Raw genomic sequence first — 7548 nt, 5'->3', positions numbered from 1 at the left:
CCCCACATAAGTTTGCCTCCTTAGATCTCTTGCACCAAATATCACTTTAATTTCTTCAGGGTCCTTAGGTGCGTTCAGAGGGTGAAATTCCATGACCACTGCGGGTCCCATGCTTACGAAGAACTTTTCCCTAACCTTTCATATTCCCTGCCAGTCATATATTCTCTGGTTCTGGAGGAAGACTCCGGCGCATAGAAACGAATGCATAGGGAACATATATGCATGCATTGCATTAGTGATAACATGAATGCAAGTATTGAGACCCTATCCAGTTATTGAAACAGCCGTGTGGAATCCTGAGAGTACAACCTAACATAAAAAGGGTTTATTTAGCCTGGTACAATGAATTTAAAAGTCAATGGTAGGTTTTGTAAAATTGCCTTTCAATCTGGGATGACAAGTATTTGTAAAATTGCCTGTTTCATCTGGGATGCAAGTGTTGTAAGATTCAACATTCCATTCTGGGGTGTAAGATGCCAAAATTCTCACCATACCACATCTCGTAAAAAGTGCCAGGCAGGGTCGTCTCACATCAGTAATCCCACTTACTAGCTATATATCTGCACAATTCCACACACCCAAATTATTGGTGTTAATATGTTGACCAATACTTTAAGTAAGGTCATAATTGCTTTTCAATCCGCGTTAAACAGAGCAAGCTGGGATGAAGAGTGGGAATCATTAGCTGGCAGGCTTCTTAAAAATCAGAATAAGCTAGCTTTGCTCTAAGGGAGGAAAGAAATCCTTGTTTTCTACACAAAAGTTGAGATATCAGCTGCTATAGAAGTACAGCAGCCACTTAAATGTTGACAAAATTTGATCGTATTATCAAGGTCACTTCTCTGTGCAGCAAGCTAGACGGAAAGATATAACAACTTCCCAATCACTCCCGTAATATGAAGCTCTTTAATGAGCAAAGAGTAGATTGTTCTAAAAGGCTAAAAAGCTCTATGCCCGCATTCTCCACCAAAAATCTGTGCACGGCGTTATTAGAGTTTTTACCTATGCCCGTGACAGGGGAAGCCACCCACGCCCCCCCCGGGACCCGGAAAGGAGGGGGAAAAGGGGAGTGGGATAAAACAGCGACAATCTAAGAGAAAAAACTTATTTTACTAAATATGATATCGAAAATACAAATAACACAATAATATAATTTAAGGCTAACAAATCGAACGAAACAAGAGAGAAGAGTCTCCGAAACCGAGAGGCCTACTGTGACTCTAGGCGACACGGCTGGACGCTCCACTCTCGAGCAGTTCGAGAGAAGAAGGAGGGCACTCCAGCCTGGGAACGAATGATATTATAGAGTTCCTGGTCTCGTGACTTATTGTTTCCTTCCATGTTTCTCTGTGGATATGTAGTCTTCTTCTGTGGACTGCACTTCAACAGTAGATCACATACTTGACATGATGATTGATTGAATGTTATGATGTGGAATACTGATAGCAAAATTACAAAATTACAAAACCATGACATCCTGACTGCAATTTAAACCGGGCCAATACCAAAGAGGTTTAACTGCAAACACATGTGGTGCTTGAGTACTGAATCAGGCGGGATCTCCTTGAAGGCCTGAGCCCTTCCATCTGTGCATATTGCAGAGTACCTTTATACCGCCTTCCCTTCAAGCACTAACTCCATGCAGGTACTGCCACTGCGAGCATACAAAATTATGTCCTGCAGTTTTTCAAAGGTCTCCTTTTATCATTGGCTTTTTGAAACTTAAAACACAGTCTCTCCAGTCTCTTCCATCCATGTGGTAAAATACCATAGTGCCTACCTTCTGTCTAGGATTTATTTACCCATACAGCATGATGTGCCATGAAGCTGCGCTGTGTTATCTAGTTGGATGTATCTGCTGATCCAGTTGGATTAATTAAAACTTTTTGCTGAGAAATACAGATGATATAAGTAACCCAGGGCAATGTGCTAATCCCCTTGGGACATTCTCAGGTAATTGCTTGCACCACATGAGAGCAAAAGCACTGCAAAAGGTGGAGTTTCCACATTTAAGCATTTAATTTATGCAATAGCATTTTTCAATTGTTTTAAATAACATAGTTCAATGGCACTAAGCATTTCTTCAGTCTTACCTCTCCCACTCATTGCAACTTCTCTCCTGATACCATAAATTCATTTAAACATATCGTGCCAATGATAATAAAAGTAAAGCTTATGCAAACACACACTACATATAACCTAGCAAAAATGCCCATAAAGCTTCCCAAGGAGGCTGTTTTACAGTTTTAAAACTGTTTATATAAGAAACATATTTTTACATAAGCTAGATAACTCAATATCTAAAAATCTATTGCCACGTCAGAGTTGAAACAGAACAAGGCACATATGTCCCCTCCACGGTGCTTCTGCCAATAAACCTTATTGCATTTACCATAATCTAACTCTTTGACTTATCTGAAACAGCAAACATGTTAATTTATTAAATCACAGAATCACTAGAGTTGGAAGGGATGTTTAAATAGCAACAATTCCAACTCCCTTGCAATGAACAGGGACATCTACAGCTCTACCAAGAGCTCAGAGCCCCATTCAGACTGACCTTCAGTGTCTCCACAGACAGGGCCTCCACCATCTCACTGGGCAGCCTGAGCCAGTGCTGCCTTTATCCCAATGTCCTTATTTCATCACTGTCTTAATGGCATAGAAAGCTTTACCCATGGCCTTGTAAGTGACTCACAACCTTTTGAAAACCTTTCTTTGAGCTCTGAAATACCAAGATATGCTCACTTCCAAGACACAAGTTAATGGAGATGCAGCTTTACTGCTGACATTTCAACCAGTTGGATCATAGTGACGAGTTCAAATGCCATCCTGCCCATAACAAGACAGATAGAAGGACACCTAAATAATAAGCCCCTCTGGGAAAATCTCTGGCCCTCATTCTCAGTGATGAGTTGGGAGAGGACTCCTTTGCTGCCAAGGAACCTGTTATGTTCTATTTTATAGAGATCTCAGTAGCACAGTATCAGATGCAAATATATAGCACTATCATATGCTTAAAACCACCCAGTGTCAAACACATCTTTACAGCAAGGCAATCTCCACATCAACACCTCCTCCTCCATTAGCCCTACATCCCTTTGAAGGCCAATTAGAAACTGATGGATTTCCTCTAGATAAACTCCACATCCTCTAAATAAAATGCTCTGTCTTTGAGCTGCTAGTGATTAATGCAGTTGAGTCCATGCCTTCCTGAGCAGATGTATGTGCTTACAGAGAAAGAAAGAAGTTGCACACAGAAGAGCTCCTCATTGGGGAGCATCCTCTGAGTGAGCCTTGATAAGGCAAATAAAGCATGGTGGGGGTGGGTTAACAGTTGGACTAGATGATCTTAGCAGTCTCTTCCCACTTTAATGATTCTATGATTTCAAGAAACTGTAAGGAGCAGCTCAAAAACTGACACACGTCCTCTACTTCCAACGAGGTCAAACTCTCTGCCAGCTCCTAGGCAGATCCACCCCATGTCCTACATCGCTACAGGAGGAGAAAATGCCCTTGTATAGCACTGACCCTGGGAGGTTATGCTTAGAGCAGAGCTGGATTTGAACATTGTTAAACACTTGAGCCAATGAATTCCTACAAATAGAGAGCCCTTCTATGTTACTATCTGCTGTTGTGCAAAACACGATTGAATCTACGCTACTGGTAATGATTTTTGCTAGAAGGTACTGTCTTACACACACAGTTTTCCATAGGATCAGAAATTAAATCCCATGGACCCTTGGGATTGCTTGCCTGGAAGACAGCCAGACAAGTGCTTTCCTACAATTATACACTGTGGTGTCAGTGCGTGGGTTCAGCCACCGCTTAACAAATTTACTAGATAAACCTCCATGATTCATACCAACAGTGCTCAAGTGGCTAACTGCCACATACTGGCAGGGAGCTGACTAATGTTACTCGAACAATGAAAGAACCCACTTGAATAATGAATTGGGTTTTGGCAAATCAATGCAGAGATGACTGACAGTTTGTGCCCGCTCCAAAACAAGAGTTGAGCAACAGCAAAAGGGTGCCAAAGGCATACAAAAAGGTTTTACAACTACAGGTACCTATTCTCAACAGAAAGGAGCATGTCCTGCTCTCTCCATTTAGTACAATTAAAAGAGCAGAGCAGGGTCTCAAGAGGATCTCACTCACACTTAATTTCATCAGCTCTTCCCTGAACAATAACAACTTGGGGTCAAAGCTACAGCAATCGCATCTGTTTTCTTTCCTAATGTGCAAATTGCCATCGCAGGTACTTTGAAGATGAAAACAAGAAGTCAGCATTTCAAGCCATGAAATTAGCAACTCAGTTTTGGAAAGCGCTGTCTAGAAATTACTCCAATAGCTCGCAGGAAGGACCAATTTTCCAGACAAAGTATCCTGTACAGCTTCAGTAGCACATTCTGCCCATACATAAAACCCACTTGGTTTAACAAATTTGTCTTTGCTATGATTTAAATCCAGTGAGTGAAAAACAATAACTTTCCCCAAGCCACTTCACCATAAATCTGATAGCAAACTGAAGCCAAAGCAAGGTATGCATGTAAGACATTTAACTACCTCCCTAAAGCAAGAACAACAAAGCAACGTTCCTGAGCTATTCTGGAGATGGAAGAATAACTAACAACTGCTTCTGGGATGTTCACACTCTGAGAAACAGTGAAGTATCCAATGTTCATCAATGCTTTTGCATTGGATATCATTCCAAACTCCCCTTACAGTAGGAATAATCACAGCACCTCTATCACTGCAGAGTGGAACACAACAAATTTCTGTTGGTGCTGAGATGAAATATGCAATCGATTGGGCAATTCAGCTGGACAAATAAAGTCATGTAAGGGCCATATTTCTGGGGCTAAGTTGACTGTGCAATCTGCACAGCGTTGTTCAGAACTATTTCACTGCAGCACTACATATGGTCAGAGCAAATCTGATCGCTCCAAGTTACACAAGAACCGCACAGAAGCGTTAACAGAGACCTTTGCAGACCCAAGCTGGAAATCTGGCCACTTTTCTCCCACTGTAAGCACAAGAGGGAAGAATATATACAGCTGTACACAGAGCCCTATGGCTGTAATAATATTCAATGGTTTGCAAATAAAGTTTCTTTTTGGCTTTCTCCATAAAGAAGCCCAGAGCTTGCCTGTGGACAGAGCTAAAACAAAGTGCAACAGAAGAGATTGAGTTGATCGCTAAAGATGCAAGCACGAGCTGACAGAAGCCAGCCGGAGCTTTACAAAAAAGGTCCTTCCAGAATGATAAATGATTCCTGGTCCATTCAAAGAATCTGACGGATGTACTTATCTCCTCTGTTCCGCACAGCAGAGGGGATGAAATGACCTATATCAACACAAAGGGAGCTACATGACTCAGGGTCTCAATGCATATTCAGCAGTTCTAAGCAACTGATGCAGAATAGGTATTTAAACAGTAAACCTCGGACGAACCTGGCAGCCTCTTCACAGGATGCTTTATGTTTGCTATTTTTAGCTTTTCAAAGTGTCACAAAGCAGCAGAAAAAAATAATGCTGTATAGCCCTACACACCAAATGGGGTAAAAAGAACTCTGAAATAAGCCGCACCAAATGAGGTTATGTTATTCAAAGCCCTTCTTTCTTGTAAGACACAAGGTGATGCATCACAGCCTAAATATCCCACTTAGTTCTGTCCTCAGTGATCAACCGAGTGGCAAAACACTGATAAAACAGAAAACCACCCACATTCATCTGGGTTTCCACCACCACCATCCCACATCACGAAACGCTTTATCAGCAGCTACAGAATCTTAATTTGGCTCTTCTGAACAAGCATCCCAGCATGCAGACCTGCTCACTAGGAGGATTTACAAATCTCTCCAGAACCTCCTCCAACATCCCGATAATTTTGCTGGCGTGAATAAGAAACTTCTGGCATGCAGAACAAGCCACTGCCAGCTGACAACGCAGCGAAGAATTTCTTTCATATCTGAAGTTTGCACGAGCAGGCAGCTGGGACTGTGATAAATTACTATCTCTGATTCCAGCACTAAGTATAAGACATTTATTTGGCAGAGCCTGTTAGGAAAGACATCGCCAATATCAACTGCTGGGGTTAGCAAACTTCTTCAGGAAAGCCACCAATGGTGTTCATAGTCTGCTTACAACAGAAGTCAGTACGGGGACCAGCATTCTTCCATTGACTGAATGTTAATTGAATTCTGCACCATTTCCAAAACCAAAAGAGACATGTTTTGATAGAAACTCATATTAATCATTTTCAGCTCTTTTTTACTCTCATTCTTGGGGCCAAAACCTCTTCACAGTAAGCCTAGACACTTTGACTGAGAAATAGCATTTTCCATCAGTTACTTACTGCGCTGTTTCGATGTTATGCTGCCATGTTTTCTGCAGCTAGAGCTACAAAGCCTGTTTACACAATCCTGCACATCTGACTTCTCTGCACAAATATTCCAAGGACAAAGCCCTTGCCTGGTATCTACTTGGAAACTGACTTATTTTCTAACCAGTATTCAACCAATCAAGCGGTTCCTTTAGAATACAGAAGCAGTCATCATAGTGGGATGTATTAACTGAAAATCTCCAGATCTTCATCTGTGTGATTATAAAAGATTCAACCATTTTTGATCACCAAACCTAGCCTAGTGGGAGGTATGTCCATGGCAGGGGGTTGTAACTACGGGATCTTTAAGGTCCCTTCCCAAGCAAATCATTCTGTGATTATAATTCTATTCTACATCTTTGGCCCATGCTTCAGAGGTGAAAAAAATCAACCAAATCAACCCAGACAGAGTAAATACAAAGCAGGTTACAAGCTCCATTTAGTTTCATTTACTGAGGCCACGTAATTGTTTTGTTATTACTATAACCATTGTTATTATCTATTATGCCACCTCACCCCATCATTTACCACTGCTATCAGAACACTCCGCTTCAGAGCAACAGAAGTCCCTCCAAAAGTCAAGGAAAGTAATTACTACTGCATTTAAAATGTTTTAAATCCACTGTATTACACAAAATCACAGTCCTCTGTGAATACCACCAAGCAGCTTCAACAAACAGCTAATCAGCACCTATAGATTTTCCATAGCCCAGCTGCAATGGCTCATTAATGATCTGGCTTGGGGATTCGTTTTTTATGGACTTTAACGTTTTGAAGCATGTCAAACCATCACTTAAAGATTCTGTTGAGAATAAATTTAATTGCGCCACAGTGCAACCAGAATCCTAAAATCAACACCTTGTTTTTAAACAAGCATTTAAAAATATCCAAATAAATATCTTTAATCTTCTGAAGATCTACAAAGACTTTAGCTAGAAAGCTTCCTTTTTAAAGTTCAGTACATCTTTCAAAGTGTTAGCAGAGATAATTATCAGAGAGATTATGCAGATCTTATTTTCAAAAGGTTTTGTTTGTTCTTTTGTTGCATAATTGCTTAGTGTTCGTTTGGAACTTAGAAAATAGAAAGCATTAGTGAAATATCAAGCATTATTTATTTAACAGAAAAATAATTTTGCCAAACAGCATTAACATTTTCAGCAT

At 40.8% G+C, this 7548-nt stretch overlaps 1 protein-coding gene across 1 annotated transcript in view; it reads right to left on the bottom strand.

The window, feature by feature from the left end:
* Positions 1–7548, bottom strand: part of KCNH5 (potassium voltage-gated channel subfamily H member 5) — a 153911-nt gene that overhangs the window by 93260 nt on the left and 53103 nt on the right. The window lies entirely within an intron of this gene.

This window comes from Coturnix japonica, chromosome 5 (genome assembly GCF_001577835.2).
Source record: "Coturnix japonica isolate 7356 chromosome 5, Coturnix japonica 2.1, whole genome shotgun sequence".
Classification (NCBI taxonomy): domain Eukaryota; kingdom Metazoa; phylum Chordata; class Aves; order Galliformes; family Phasianidae; genus Coturnix; species Coturnix japonica.
Note: the sequence above shows the minus strand (reverse complement) of the source record. Positions and strands in the feature narration are given on the sequence as shown.